This window comes from Barbus barbus, assembly GCF_936440315.1.
Source record: "Barbus barbus genome assembly, chromosome: 1".
NCBI classification, from domain to species: domain Eukaryota; kingdom Metazoa; phylum Chordata; class Actinopteri; order Cypriniformes; family Cyprinidae; genus Barbus; species Barbus barbus.
The window spans coordinates 29,242,289-29,258,973 of record NC_136729.1 but is presented as its reverse complement, the minus strand read 5'-3'; positions in this window follow the sequence as shown (position 1 = coordinate 29,258,973).

Here is a 16,685-nt window from a genome sequence, read left to right as displayed (position 1 = left end):
TGTAAAACCTCAAAAATGTGGACGGCGAGGACAAGCCAACCGCCTCACAAATTTCTGAAATGGACACCCTGCTGGACCATGCCCAGGAAGAGGCGATGCCTCTGGTGGAATGGGCTCTGACTCCAATGGTGTTTAGTGTCCCGCAGCAGCTGTTTTGCGTTCAAATGCACGCAATAGGCTAAAGCTTGCTGCAAAACCCCAGCAAACATAACCATGAATGTGTCTGCGGGAAATAGTAAGGAGATATTTGAATTATTTACTACTAAACTAATGTTTTCTGAGTCTGTGTCGCAAGGATGAAGTTGCTGATCCTGACTCGTCGTCTCCTCATTAGACGCGCCTTTAGAGAGAAATGCATCTTTATTGATTATGATTAAAATTATAATAAACGAGTTTTTGTTTTAATTTTTTTATTTCGTTAAGTGATCATTTAAAGCTTTCTATAGATATATGTATCATGTCTGTGAGGCATGTATTCGCTCAGCTTCGGTTCATTTTTGGGAAGTGCTCCTGTTAAAGACGGCAGAAAGCGCATCATGTTTGTTTTCTTTGTTTTATAAAAGCCTTTTGTTGGTATTGTGAGTGCACACAAATACAAGTAGACCCTTTACAGGTCCGAATAATGTATTACTCTTACCTTTATCAATAAATAAATAAATAAATGACGGCGTAGGTTTCCACTGAAATAAATCCTTGTGTTTGCGCTGGTGCCTCCATGTCCTGCAGAGTGCGCTTTAGGTTCCACTCTCCGCACAAACTTAGATATAGCGCACATTATTATTATAGCAGGTTTAATGTTTAAACATTGTTATATACTTGAACTGTTTTAGTATATCTATAGATTTTATTTTAGGCACGTCGTGATGATATGAGAAGGCTAAATTGATCAAACATAGGCTATGATCAGCTCATGCCGCTGGCCGCTTGGTCGTTACTTAAAAAAAACAAAAACTTATAGGCTATTTTAACGAACAAAAATGCTCCAAACGTTTTTCTAAATTAACTTAATAAAAAAACAAAACGAAATATGTTAATTTTGCCATTACACACAAAACTGAACAATTGTAATTGCCGAAACAGTAGTATAAACTGTTTTAGGAGAAGGGGGAAAAAAAAGACGGGCTCGGGTTGGACTCGGGCCAGTAATTCTGATAAGCTGTCGGACGTGGGCCGGGCTAGGGCCTAAATTTGGGGCCAGTGCAGGGCTGTAGTTATGAGCTTTCGCTGAGGTCTTGAGGATCCAACGGCGTTAAGAAGTTTTACTGACAAGCTCTTTTTAATGATTGGCATTGGTTAAACATTTTAATTTGCGGGCCATGCCCCCCCCCCCCCCCCCCAAACGAGTTACTGTGCTCCCACTTTCCATCCTCTCCCCTCCTTGCTGAAAGTGATCGATTTCAAAAGCGAAAGTGAAACCAATAAAACAGCGCACATAAGAAAGCGATTGCATGCTTTAGCGAGGTCAGCGACTCACCCCCCCCCCCCCCCCCCATATATATGAACCCTTTAGAATTTTCTATATTTATGCATAAATATGAGCCAAAACATCATCATATTTTCATTATAAGTCCTGAAAGTAGACAAAGAGAACCGAATCAAACAAGTGAGAGAAAAAAATATTTTCTTTGTCTTTTATTTATTGAAGAAAATGATCCAGTATTACATATCTGTGTGTTGCAAAAGTATGTGAATCTTTGCTTTCAGTACCTGGTGTGACCCCCTTTTGCTGCAGTAACTGTGTGTGTATATATTTATATATGCACACACTAGGTAAGCGTACCGAACCGAAACGGTTCACGGGGCAAATTCTATCCCTATCCCCTTGGAGTGGGGACTTTGGAGTGAACAGGGCATGTGCGTGCCATTAGTCGTTTGGAATGCACTTGGCAAAAGGACAGACATAATTTCCTCGTTATTTTCAGCTGGGATGTTCCCGTGAAAATAAAAAATATACATTTTATATTTGAAAAAGTTTTTTACATATTAGTTTTTATATATTATATAGCAAAAAATAAAATAAAAAAACGTTTTAAAATATAAAACAGTTATGCTAACAACACTAAAAAGACATTTATGCTATGCCATTAAGACATCTGCTGACGCACAGCATGCTGCGTTGTCACGGGAACATCTCAGCTGAAAATAATGAGGAAATTACATCTCTCCTTTTGCCAAGTGCATTCCAAACGACTACATAATGGCACGCACGTGCCCTGTTCACTCCAAAGTCCCCACTCCAAGGGGATAGGGATGATCACTTCCATTTGGAATTTCCCTGTGAACCGGTTCGGTTCGGTACGCGTACCGCTACACACCTGGCACACACGCAAATTGTATTTTATTCCTAATTTATCAACATTCGTGTTAGATCCAAACATGAACTTTGTTAAGCAGCAAAAGACATGCATCTGCTGCCATATCTGCTCTCCTGTGTTCACATTTGTATGAATGAACATTATTGAAAAACATAGGCTTGGGTGATCAGATGTCCCTGTTTTCCAGGGACAGTAATGGTATTTGGTGTCCTGTCCATGACTCCATGACAATTGTCCCACAGATACACAGCAAAAAGGCCCAATGACTTGTTGTACACAAACACTTACTTAGAGAATACCCTTGCGCTGTGAGTGTTACACTGAATGAAATCCTGCATCTTTCCAGAAGATGCCATTTACATAATTTCCGGCATACTAAATGGACTCATTCAATGGATTGTATAAGTGGAATAATTTAGGGAATAGTGAATGAGAGTATTCACAGTGGCGGAGCCAGGATGTTTTTATAGGGGTGGCCAGGGAGGGGCCAGCAACCAGCCTGGGGTGGCACAGAAATCTTCATTATTTTAATATAAAAATGTGGTTGACTATAAACTATTTTAGTGCCTAAAACACAGCTGAATACAATTAATTTCTACTTAATTGTAATTGATATATTTGTGAATAATTATATCAAGTAATACTGAGTGAATATGACAATTTTTGTATTATTCCTCACCTCCAGGTTTTTTAATAAAGGGGCTTACTATAGCTTTATTGCTCTGTCAATTTGGTTCTGGTTCTCAAAAGCCCCAAAAACTTGTTCTCTAACATTGCATACTCATGGATGAGACATGCAGTTAGTGATACGAATGTGAAAAAGGCCGGAAGACAACAGCACATAAATGCCAGAATGTAAAATGAGTTACTTTATGCATTTAAATGGTTTCATTTTCATTTGTACTTTTAAAATTAATGAAGAAATAGCACATATTTTCTAGTATAAGTGCACTGTGCTCACATTTACTTGTGCATTAAATTACAAATTAAAATACATATCAGCTTGCGCCTTATTGTGATCTGGAATTACATGATAGCCTATATTTTAGTACGCATTTGAGAGACATTCTGAAATGTAATGCATACATACATGCATGCACAGTTTGCAGCTTTAATCACCTTTTCGGTAGTTTCATGACTTAACTGACGACAGAACTACGTTGTATGCTCATAGTTTCTTGTGCGCTTCTTTATGATGACGCGATCAGAGCGTGTGCCGTGAGCACTGTGACGGCTGACAGGACAGGAAAGTTTGTTTTACTGACATATAACCAAACAGCATCTCATTGTTCTACTGAAGCTAATTTGGCTGGTGTAACTTTTCCGCGCTCATTTCACTCGCGCATGGCGCTGAGGCAAAACTGAAATGCGCCTCTGAAAAGTCTCCCGTTTGATGTGGATGCAAAAAATACACCGGTTCCACGTCTTAATAAATGCATTTCTTGTCAAGAAAAAGGGGACAAAAACTGCAGTTTTGAGCAGGGTGACCCCTGGCCAGTGCTTGAAGTGGAAAAAAGGAAGTGCCGGTACTCACCCCATTTATTTATTTATTTATTTATTTATCTTTATTAAATAAACAAGTACTTTGTAATAATTCGCAATCTATGTATAGTGCCACAATCAATCAATCAATCAATAATTACATAAAAGTTTTCAATAAAAATTAGCACAAGTCAAGCTGCAATACCAAACATGACCACATGGAGACGCCAAAGACCACTAAAGCCTGCCTTTCATATATGGATCCATTCAGAATGGCTAAATCTCTGACCACTGCATAATCAGCATTCATTATAAAACACTATTGCATTTAAGTCAAATACACACTGAAAATAATACTTTTACTGACATCTGGACGTAAGTCACTATTCTCTCCATAATCACTGATGAAATCGGCTGTGTTTTCTCTGCATTAGCGATGTTTTGAGCTTACTGTTTGAATTCATTCACTGGATTCTTGGACTTTCCAGGAGTTTACGGTTTAAAATGATGTGATTGCTAAAGCCTGCTTCTTTTTAAGATATTATTTTTATTATAAAGTACTGATTTAAATTAGTAATCAATAATTAATTATTATTCTACTACTCCGCGCGCCTCCCCTGACATGCTCTCGCACACCACACAATGAAGTAGACCGACTCTGCTTGCGTTCATTCACGTGATTGGTCGAGATGAGAGGTGATCCCGCCTGGGTAGTGTGATTTACATAGTTTCTATATCATTTCTAATCATATATGCGATCATATAGCCTAATCACCCAGACCCTGACGATTTTACACTGAGTACCGGCAACATGTCAGAAGTGCCGGTACGCACAAAAAAAGTGCAGGTACTCTAAAGGGTAAAATAGAGAAGTGCCGGTACTGCGTACCGGTGAGTACCGGCCCACTTTAAACACTGCCCCTGGCCACCCCCTGGCTCCGCCTCTGAGTATTCAGGGGATGATTTCAGATTCCAGTGCACTATGACCACGACATTAGTTTCAAGATGGTGATTCCAGTTTTATTATTCCGTCTCTCTCACCCTTACCCTTTCACTTTCTCTCACTCTTTAACTTTCATCTTTTCACTGTCTCTCACATTGGCTAATCACCAGTGCTAACATGATAATGCCATAACTCAGTTGCTGTCCAATCATGTGCAGAGCACTGTGATGAGCAGCAGTTGAGCTGATGATCAGAGGGGGGTAAGAGGATGGTCTGAGCGGTGTTAATCAGCAAAGTGCTGAAACCAAGAGTTAAAGATTTTGTGTCAAATGGTCATGTACTCACAACCCATCCAAGGGCCATGCATCAACCCTATCAGAGGCCTTCTTCAACATCAGATTTTTTCCTTGATGTCCATTTTTCTAAGCAAAGTACAGAACAAAACACAAGCTCAGTCACTCAGGAGGTATCCTTTAAAAGGTTCATTAAGGTGTTATAATATGTTCTCTTTAGGTACTAATATGTCCCTTTAAGATGCTTATATACAACTTTAGGGGTTAATAATGTATAAAAGTTGTATTGTCAATTTTCAAAGATTCCTTGTTTCCAAAACAAGACAAATCTGTGTTTTTTTGTGTTTTTCAACATTTATTCACAGTGCACGTAAACCCTTGGCACAAAGATGTGTGGTTTGATGGTTTAATCAAAGTGAAACAATCAGCTGACATTTGATTGGCTGCTGTTACAGAGGGCTCTAATTATGATTGGCTGCTGATATCAGTTTAACAGAGAAGGGCAGGCATTCTGTAATCATGCTCGCAGCTGGTCAGCACTTCTTTATCTCCATGTGTATGTTAGTCTCTGTCCCTCACTGTCTCGCTCTTCTCTTCTCTCTGTACCGCTGAAGGGTATCAGTCGATATTCCCCTGTTCCTCTCTCTCTCTCTATCTCTCTCTCTCTCCATGTCTCTTGGAGCAGGACCCCAAATGAATGATTGCCCGGGCTGAAAGTACATGTTTCTCAAGGACCTCTGATGGGCAGCGGATAATAAAAATGATGTCGCGGCAAGAGGAAGTGTCCTCTTGGCCCCTCCCCTCTCATAATCACGGTCCTCCCGGGCCATTATCCCACCCACCAGCACCGCCAAGCAGCCTGTCAGAGTGAACAGTGCTCCAACCGTGGGTAGCATTAATGTTTTGAGGAGTGCTTTTGCAACAGGTCAAGGTGGAGTTTGAATGTACTTTATGATGGAGAGTGTGTTTCTGTGTTTTTACAGATACATATTCTGTATTATATTTCATATAAGCAGAAATGGAACACATGTACACTGCAGTATAGAATATGATTATTTTAATAACAACCTATCTGAAAGGAAAGTTACTGTATGGTCTGGCCTATGGCAGGAAAGCTTTGTAGGTATATTATAGCACCTTTTTAAAACAGTGATAAAACATTATAAAACAGTATATGTTTCACAGAGGACCTATAGACCTACATTTTTTATATATATTCAGAGAAAAACAAAAACAAAGGAAGATCAACAGTGTGAGAGCAAAATAAGTGCATTAAAAGAAAAGAGTGCATTAAAATAAATAAAAGAAATAGAATTAAATGCAAAATAAAGGGCAGAACAGAATTGAATATATTTATATATGTATACTACCATTAAAAAAATCTTTTTTTTTTATGTGTTTGAAATTAAGTCTCTTATTGTAACGTGGGGAGCATGACATCGGAGTTGGGGATCCAAATCCAAGGCTTTATTTACAAACGTGTTCAAAACAGGCAGGGTCGAACACCAGCAAACATTACAAGGCAGAGGCAAGAGAGTAATCCAGTATACAGGCGATGGTCAGGGCAGGCAGCAAAACAATCAAAAAACAAGGAAACAGTCCAAAGATCAAAACACGGGTAAACTAGGAAACACGGAAAGGTAAACTCGGAATCTAGGAACAAGGAAATGGCTATTCAGTACTCCAGAGTGAGTAGGCTTGTTCGACTTCATGTGGCGCTGCAAAGATGTGCTGCTGCCTGACAAAAACCAATGCATTCTGGTTAGAACATTTATCAGACTTTGACCGGCGCTGCAGTTGCTCAAATGAGACCAGCCACCTAGGTCAGGCGCTGCAGTTGCTCAAAATCGGCTGGGAGAGCCTTGACGACGACACACTTTATTCTCATTGGTCAGATTCTGTGATGACAAGCACGACATGAGTTGCGTGTTTTTTCTAATAATTCAATTCCAATAATGCTTACAAATCTGTGGTTTTATAACAGTAAAAGCATTTTTAGTGTAGTTGCATTGTTAGCTTGAGTCATGTTTATCAAAAAGCATATATACTCCCACTTTATTGGTATTTAGTAGCCTATATGTTTATGTTGAACTTTATTCTTGAATAGACAGCGCTGTATTAAGCAGTATATAAAAATTGTTCCCTTCGGATACTACACTCGTACTGTGTCCGTAGACGTTAATGGGAAAACTCCTTTTTCTCCGAGGACTGAAGACTTTTTCAGTAACGCAGTGAAACTGCACGGCAATTGGTTCGTGCAGTGATAAAGAAATGAACTAATTGCTTGGCAGCGGTGCTAAAAAAGCTAATTTCTCTCTCTAAAAGAGCAGCAGCGTTGTTACAAATGCCGCGCCATCATTGTGCGTTGTGCAGGATTGTGCTGCACTATGGTGACGGCCACTCAGAGTGCATTTCCTGCCTGGGTAAACCCGCGCAGAGGCCGCTCTGACCGAGATGGGTTGTTCACACTGCGTAAACATGAGTCTCAACACTCTGTGCACTTGAATCGCTTTATTATTCGAGAGCGAATCCGCCCCTTGCACCCTCCCGTTTTCTTCATCCCAGAGACCTGTAAGGAAAAAACAGCGGGGAAAAGGGACTAAACGCTCGGCCACGAGCAAGCTTACGCCGGCCCAGATCCTGCATGCCTTGCCCCGCCAAGCAAAGTGGATTCTCCCAGCTGATGCGAGTGACATGGAGTCGTTCGGTGCCATCGAGGACGAGCTATTAGATGACAGCATGTCTCTAATAGCATCAGACGTGGTGGATTTGTCAGGCTCTACTGCTGTCCGGACGAGTGGTTCCTGCCAGGGAGCCATCAGGTCCTTCGTCAGCGAGCCTCTCCGTTTTTTCCGGAGGTCCATGATGAGCTTACGAAGTCGTGGCGCGCTCCCTACTCAGCCCGCCATCGCTCTAACTCTTCTTCTGCTCTGCTCTTCTTCTGCTCTGTTGTGCCCTCAAGTGCCCCATTCGTTTCTGGGTGCAAGTGGCAATATGTTTGTTCAAGAAACTGTTGTGAGTCACGTGCCCGTTTGCAAAGCGCCCTCACGCACAGTCGCTGTTATAGCGAGAAAAAAAACATATATATTTTTCAGAAAAAAAGCAAATTTGGTCTTCCAGTTACCATGAGTGTCGAGCCCCCACACGGCGGCTCACCACCCAAACTAATCCAACACCTTGTCACAGGCCGAGGCTTGGCAGGCCATCCCTGTAGTGTTTCATTGGGTACTCGGGATTATAAAACAAGTTTATTCACTTCAGTTCGCTCGAAGACCCCCGCGGTTCAGCGGCGTGGTCTCCACCCTTCAAGTTGTCCCTGGCTCCCCGCACTTTTACGAAGTGCATGGACGCGGCTCTCTCCCCTCTAAGGCAGATGGGGGTCTGTATCCTGAATTACCTGGATTCCCCAACCTCCTCTTGTACACTTTCCCCCCAATCGCTCTGATCCCCCAGGTAATCAGGTGAGTCAGGGAGCACAGACATAGATTGCTATTAGTGGCCCCGCTCTGGAGAAACCATCCTTGGATCTCAGAGTTGTCTCAGCTGCTGATAGCAGCTCCGTGGCCCCTGAGGCGGGATCTCCTCTCTCAGGCGAACAAAATAATTTGGGCTCTCCTGTGGGCACGTGTGGGCTCTCGATGGGAATCGGTGAATCTCCCAGAGTGTGTCCTAAATACTATCTCACAGGCTGGAGCTCCGTCCACGAGACGCGCCCTTAAGTGGTCTGTCTTTTCCGCCTGGTGTGCAACCCGTGGCGAGGACCCCGTGTCATGTGGCATATCGATGATATTGTCCTACTTGCAAGAGCTGTTGGATAAGGGCCGCTCCACTTCCACGCTCAAGGTGTATGTGGCAGCTATAGCAGCTTCTCATGCTCCTATAGCCGGACAGTCAGTGGGCTGGAACAACCTAGTTGTCAATTTCCTGAGGGGATCCAGGAGGCTTCATCTGCCCCGGCTCCTCACGGTCCCTACATGGAATCTGCCCACGGTCCTGAGAGCCCTCGAGGGCTCCCCCTTTGAGCCACTACAGTCTGCAAGCTTAAAAACGCTGTTGTTGAAAACCGCTTTGCTACTGGCGCTAGCATCGGTTAAGCGAGTGAGCAACTTGCAAGCTCTCTTGATTAAACCCTGTATGTCTTGAGTTACAGACCTAACTATAAGCCAAGACAGGGGTATGTCCCTAAAGTTACTTATGTAACCTCGGTTCCCTGAGATATGAGAACGAGTACTGCGTTCCTTGCCATACCATGACGCTGCACGACTCAGTGTCACCGCTTCAGTCAGATTTACCTGAGATCCTATGGCGAAATCCCCGCTTATATAGCCAGATGGCCCCGCCCATTTAAATTTTTTTTTTTTTTTTTTTCACTTTTAATTCATTTTAAAACAAAACATAGCAGTTTTGTAATCTGTGATGTACTGTACTAGCTCATAAAGTAAAATCGATAACAAAGTGAAACTTTTTTCTTTCTACTGGGCAATTATAATCCTCAGAGAAGTAATGAACTTTAAATTATAAATTATAATGTCCTTTACATGTTATAAGAATACTATTGTAGCATTTGGACCAATCAGACACACAATTTTGCATTTGATTTAACAAATCAATTAGTTATTAGATTAACAAATGGTCACAGACCCCTCCACCCAATACACATACTAGGTGCTGGTATGTCTGTCAATGACTCCAGGCCCCTGGTTCCATGACAACCCATCTGATAACACTTGTTTTATTGCTCAAAAGAAATGCGGACAGAGCAACTCACTCCATTTCCCCTTAGGAAAGAGACATTAAAATGGACTCTTCTCTAATTAATTCATAGAAAAACCTTTCTTTGAATGAACACACATACCTTCAGGTCATTGTGTATATCATTACTGTTCTTGTATATGTTTTTGTGTATCATATCCTGTTTTATGCATGCTTATTATAGAACACTAGTTAATATTACCTCATGTGTATCATGTTTGGTCTCTCTCTATCAATTTGTCTTCGGATGATCTAATTGAGAGTGTATATTATATGTCGATACCGACGCAACATATAAATGTTCTAAGAATCTTTATTAGTTTGTATAGCAACTTCCAATCCGGTTCATATGCAAATTACCATGCATGGAGACAAAGAATCGTAAGCTTTCCCTCCAAAAGTTCAAGTCACCATAGGCCCTAGCAGATAAAGCTCTCGTGTAGGTGATGCCCCTGCAGTCTGCGGTTCTGTTAGATTCTAAGATGGGGATGTGAGCTAAAACTCTTCTGAACACTCTAAGTTTTGTGCCAGGCCTCAGAACATCTTTGGAATTCATTACTCTTCAACCCGGAAGAACGTGATCGGGAATCCAAAACCTTGAAATGATTAAGACTTTCATCTGAGACTGCATTCCGGACACTCGTCACGACCAAATGCATTGTAAGTATTGTACATTTAACTAAACAAAACAGAGGTTATTAGTACAAGTTATAGACCCCGTTATAAACGGCGCTGATGGTTTTACTCAGGTGGTTAAATTACTTTTTCCATAAGTGCATTCTCTGGTTTTCCTGATGGTTTCATCCATCAACTCTCATTAGCCCTTTCTCCATGTATGAGTGATTGTATGCATGTTTGTTTGTTTGTTTGTTAGACTAGTTTGCGTTAGTGTTTAGTTAATAAAAGTTGTGTGCACAAATTACATGAGTTTCTGGTTCTGCCTTGCAAATTAAATGTCTCTTTACGATTTTGACCCTCGCTACATGCTCTAATGCATTAATAGGAAATTATTTCCTGTGGCCAAGAAAATATCCTTTATTAGAGTTAATATGAACTTGCACTGAATGTTCACTGGACGGACAGATCAGTTGATGGCGATTTAATTCTGCTACAGTTATTACTGTCAGCCGATATAAATAATTGGAATTAATCATAATGAAATGTAATTATTTATATGCAATTCCCTTTTGAGCTCATATATTGTTACACTATTGAAAATGTTTCTAGTTATACTGAGCTTTAATAAAAATGAACAGCCAGCATGAACTCTGTTCATTTCTAATCATCACATGGTCTCTGCATCTACCTCTTAGGGTGCTTTCACATCTGTAGTTCGGTTAATTTGGTCCGGACCAAAGGCAAAAAAATTGTGTTATTACAAAAAATTGTAGCTATTTTTAGCCGTTTTGGTTCCTTTTCACACCACACTGTTTGCTCTGGTCCGAACCAGCTGAAACGAACTAAAATGCAGTCACGTGGCAACATCTGCTTCACTTGTTGGCTGGATGTGTCTTTGAACGCATTCCCTAAACTGCTTTTCGATTGGTCAGAAAAAGCGTGCGGGAAAATTCCTACGGTGCTCCTGGAAGTAAACAAAGACAGGAGTAAAATGCAGTAGACAGCATACTATTTTGAGGCTCCGCACCTCCTCACAACCCCAGTTTGTCCGCGACCTGCTATGCTAAACTGCAAACTGCCACAAACACTTCCTCATCCTATAATGCACAGCGCCGCTGACTACGCCAGCTGGTTTAGTCCAAAAATGCACAGTTCTTTTTGCAGTTGGGTCTGTTTAAGGTCGGATCGTTTTCTCACCACAAACGAACCGCTCCAGGGTTCGTTTGAAAGCGTACCGAGACCACCTCTTCGAGGAGGTCTCGGTACACTTGTTTGGTCCACTTTTGGTGCGCACCCGAGTGCGATTGCTGCTTTCTCACCTGCCCAAAACGAACCGCACCAAGAGGGAAAACGAACTCTAGTGCGATTCAACCGAACTAAATGAGGCAGGTGAGAAAGCACCCTTAGTTAGAGGTAACATGTCAAACAATTCAACATTTTTAATATAAGACAGTAATGACATTCTGATAGAAAGAGATCTGGTATCTACTGTAAATTAACTGGATCTAACAAATATGTGTGCCAGTATCTGTGTGGAGATTGGAGGTTGGCAGACATGGGGCTCTAATTATGTGTGGGATTAAACGCAAAATGCTCTTCAAATCCACTCCGCTGAGGCTGTTTTTAAAAGGGCAAAGTTATACTTAAACACTGTCACAGCCAGAGCGCTGGTGGTCTTCTCACTTTCAAACTTTCCACAACTTAATATTCTAGTTTGTTTCATAGGTTTTATTGTTGTTGTATTTAGGCCTTGACTTAATTTCTCCTTTAAGAGGATGCATATATATTCCAATGACATAATGTGAGATATATATTCATTCATTAATTTTTCTATATACATCTTCTGTGCATCAAAACCCCAGCTCATTTATATAACGTACCACACCATTGTGTACCAGCAAACAAGATTCACAGCACTTCACAAAAAAAAAAACAGGGCCAGGGAAACAAACATTTTAGTTATTAGCATTTTTTCAATTATGCATAAGACAGATATATACGCATTAAAAAGATGAAACTCAAATGCTCATTAAATTTACATAGAATGGCATCTAAACAACATGGCACCAGTGCACAAGCTCTTTTAATGGACTGATAAAACCGCATTAAAAATCAGGAGCTGGAGTATCTACGCTCATAGAATCACTCTTTATCTTGCACGATCACCCTTCAAAAGCCAAATTAATATAATTGACTTTTAATTAATCCCCTTGATATTTGCATCAGCACATCTGAGCAACAGGTGTTCTGTTTTGAGCCTGTGCATTATTTAAAGCATATTAAAGCAGCGGGTGATTAAGGTGCTCACATCTACGTGCTAATGTCAAATAAAGGTGATAAAAGTGACAGCCTGTTGTGTTTTTCTTTCTTATTCATTGTTTCTTTCCTTTTGTCTCTGTGCTATTCAAGAGACTAGAAAAGACATGGTGTGCTGCTTTGAATTCTGATTCTGAATTGTAAGAACCTATTTTTTAATGAATTAGTATTTGAGTCAATAATTTAGACATTAGACTAAGATGCACCCAAGAAATTCCCAGAATTCACCATAAAACCAGTAAGCATTAGCTGCTTTATACACACACTGAAAGACTTTAAATGTATGTACATTATCTGTTTTATCAGCAACGTACTTAATACCAGCTATACTTTCATGCACAAACCTGTAATTGAGTCATCAGTGTCCCATTGTTTACTCGATCAAGGCCTCGCAAGTGGCTGAATTAGTGTTAACGGTATACCAATGCACAACACAAGAAACTAGCGAGTGCAATGAAACAGCATTTGTTTAAGTGTCTTAAACTCTATTGCTATGGATGTGTTACCATGCCAACAAGGTCATCAGTGTTTAAAGCATCCGCGAGCAGCACTTTCGCTGTGATTGACAAGTCAGGGTCAAAAAGTCAATGTTATTATGTTATCGGGGGGTTTATTTAAATACCTCAAGTCGGTGGTGGAAGCAGACAGAACGGAAATCCTAATATCGCGCTCACGAGTGGCAAGAGCTCTGGCACCATAGAGCGCTATATAAGTTGTCCAAATACATTTGTATCTTCACTTTTGGTCTGTGGAGGTGATGCCACAGATGGCAGAATGAGAGAGGAGAAAGCAAGAGAGAAAGGTAGAGTCGGTGCTTTGATAGGCACGTCTCATTTCTGTGCCGACAGCTTTGTCAATAGCCCTAGGACACCTACCTCTCCCCCTCCCCTCCCTGTGATTGACAATCAGCAGGTGGCGGCTGAATGGAGTTGTCAGGAATGCTGCTGATCAGCCGCACGTTGCTGTTAACGATGGAGGAGCGGCCCGGCGCGGCTGCCCAAGGTGATCTCTTCTTTTACGAGCGACAGACGCCCGCTGTGTATCCCCACCTCACCACGGGGTTCCAGTCTAACACTGCCATTCATATCTAAGAAAGAGAGAGTCTATCTCTTCTTCATAGGACAGAAGGACTCTCGCTGTCTCGTAACAATGTTACATGATGAGAAATGAAGGAGACATTATCAGTTTATTCTGCTTAGACACAGGGAGGGAAATGTTAAAGGTGAAGTGTGTGATTTAAGCACTACTAGTGGCAGCAAACGGAACTGCAATCATAATAATTAGAATCGAACAGGTTTATAAAATACAGGTGCATCTCAGAAAATTGGAATATGGTGAAAAAGTAATTTTTTTCTTGTAACATTTCAAAAAGTGAAACTTTCATATATTTTAGATTCATTATATGTAAAGTAAAACACTTCAATTTTATTTATTTTTTTTATTTTGATGATTAGAGCTTACAGCTGATGAAAGTCATCTCAAAATATTAGAATATGTTCATTTATGCACTCAATACTTGGTCGGGGCTCCTTTAGCACAAATTCCAGCATCAGTGAGGAATGGCATGTAAGCGATCAGCCTGTGGCTCTGCTGAGGCACTATTGAGCCTTCAGCTCATCTGTATTGTTGGATTGAATGTTTTTTTTATCTTTCCCTTGAAAGTATCCCATAGATTCCATATGGGGTTCAGGTCAGGCATGTTGGTTGGCCAATCAATCACAGTAATATCATGGTCAGCAAACTACTTGGAAGTGGTTTTGTCACTGTGGGCAGGTGCTAAAGTCCTGCTGGAAAAGAAAATCAGCATCTCCATAAAGCTTGTCAGCAGATGGAAGCATAAAGTGCTCTAAAATCTCCTGGTAGACGGCTGTATTGACTTTGGACTTGACAAAACACAGTGGACCAACACCAGCAGACGTCATGGCACCCCAAATCATCACTGACTTTGGAAACTTCACACTGGACTTCAAGCAGCTTGGATTCTGTGCCTCTCCAGTCTTCCTTCAGACTCCAGACCTTCATTTCCAAATGAAAAGCAAAATTTATTTTTTATCTTAAGAGCACTTTGGACCACTGAGCAACAGTCCAGTTCTTTTTCTACTTAGCCCAGGTAAGATGCTTCTGAAGATGTTTCTGTTTCAGAAGTGGCTTGGTAGCCCTTTTCCTGAAGATGTCTGAGCGTGGTGACTCTTGATGCACTGACTCCAGCTTCAGTCCACTCCTTGTGAAGCTCTCCCAAGTGTTTGAATCGGCTTTGCTTGACAGTATTCTCAAGCTTGCCGTCATCCCTGTTGCTTGTGCACCTTTTCCTACCCAATTTCTTCCTTCCAGTCAACTTTGCATTTAATATGCTTTGATACAGCACTCTGTAAACAGCCACACCTTTCAGTGACTTACCCTCTTTGTGGAGGGCGTCGATGTTCGTCTTCTGGATCATTGCCAAGTCAGCAGTCTTCACCATTATTGTGGTTTCAAAGAACAAGAGATACCCAGAATTTATACTGTATGGATGGTCATTTATAGAAACTCAAATGTAAATATTCTAATATTTTGAGATACAGATTTTTGACTTTCATGAGCTGTACGCTCTAATCATCAAAATTAAAACAAAAAACTTTTGAAGTGTTTTACTTTACATGTAATGAATCTAAAATATATGAAAGTTTCACTTTTTGAAATAAGTTACAAGAAAAAATGAAATTTTTCACCATATTCTAATTGTCTGAGATGCACCTGTACTCTTCTGGACAAACTGATTAATGGTATTTTCTTTCTATTATTATTATTTTGGTTGATTCTGAGATATGTGAATGACCTTTAACTTTGTGAAGACCTGAAAGAGCCAAACACTAAAATACAAATAATTGAAAATAAAAAAAATATTTTTCATAACTATACCTACTTTGATCAATACAATGGTTTACCTACAGCAAAACATAGGCTAATACAGCTATGTGCGCTAAAGCTGCAAAATACAAATACTGTATATTTGATTATAAATCATGAATGGCCACACTTTTGACCTTTGACCTTTGACCTTTGTCAGGGACCTGAAAAGAACAAAATAACCATGAAGATATACAAGACTGAGATGTGCACACATTAACAAATTACTCAAGCGAAAACAATCAAGCATCTGTATCTTTCAGCATTAGACACAATCTTTGTTTTTATCTCTCAATTGAACAGCTTTTTCTTTTTTTTTTGATAACGACAATGAGTGGAGCTGGAGATGTCTGCCTCTGTTAAATGTGTTAACTTGTGTCTAAATGAGTGCATAATTACATATTAATTAGCGGTACTTAAGCACGTGTTTAAGTTACATCTGTTTTAATTACCTTGGCTAATCATATGATAGCAGATTTTTCTTGCACTGTATGCAAATGGGAGTCTCTTCTTGTCTGCTGAGAGTTTTCTCATGATTAGCAAGACACCTAGAATCCCACTGCAAATTAATTTACTTCAAGAAGCAGATTCTTTTATAACTCTGCACCTTACTATCTACTACCATATTGTGATAATAAGAACCATGTAACTGTTCAACGCTGGAGTGTGTCTTGGGCCAACAAAGGACTTTGCGGTAATTATGCAAGTTTCTCCCCAATCTCATGCCCGTCAACAGACTTCCTGCTTCTCCATGAAATGGTCATTATCACAGACAGAAATAGGTATATAAATTCAGTGTTAATGAAAATGTCAATTAGCAGGCTGTGCTGTCAGGTGATGCTACTTTGGCCTTACAGTTTCCAAAATCCACAGCTCTGAAGAATGACACCAACCCCTTCAAACACACACACACACACACACGCAGTCACACTTGCCTTGTATTCAGACAGCTGCTTAGAGGTGACACATTCTCCATCTCTTGTCTGTGTACAGACTCTTTGTTTATATTAGAATGAGAGAGAATATTATACGTCAAGCACTTGCACACATTCACAGGGGACTAACACAAAATTATGGTAT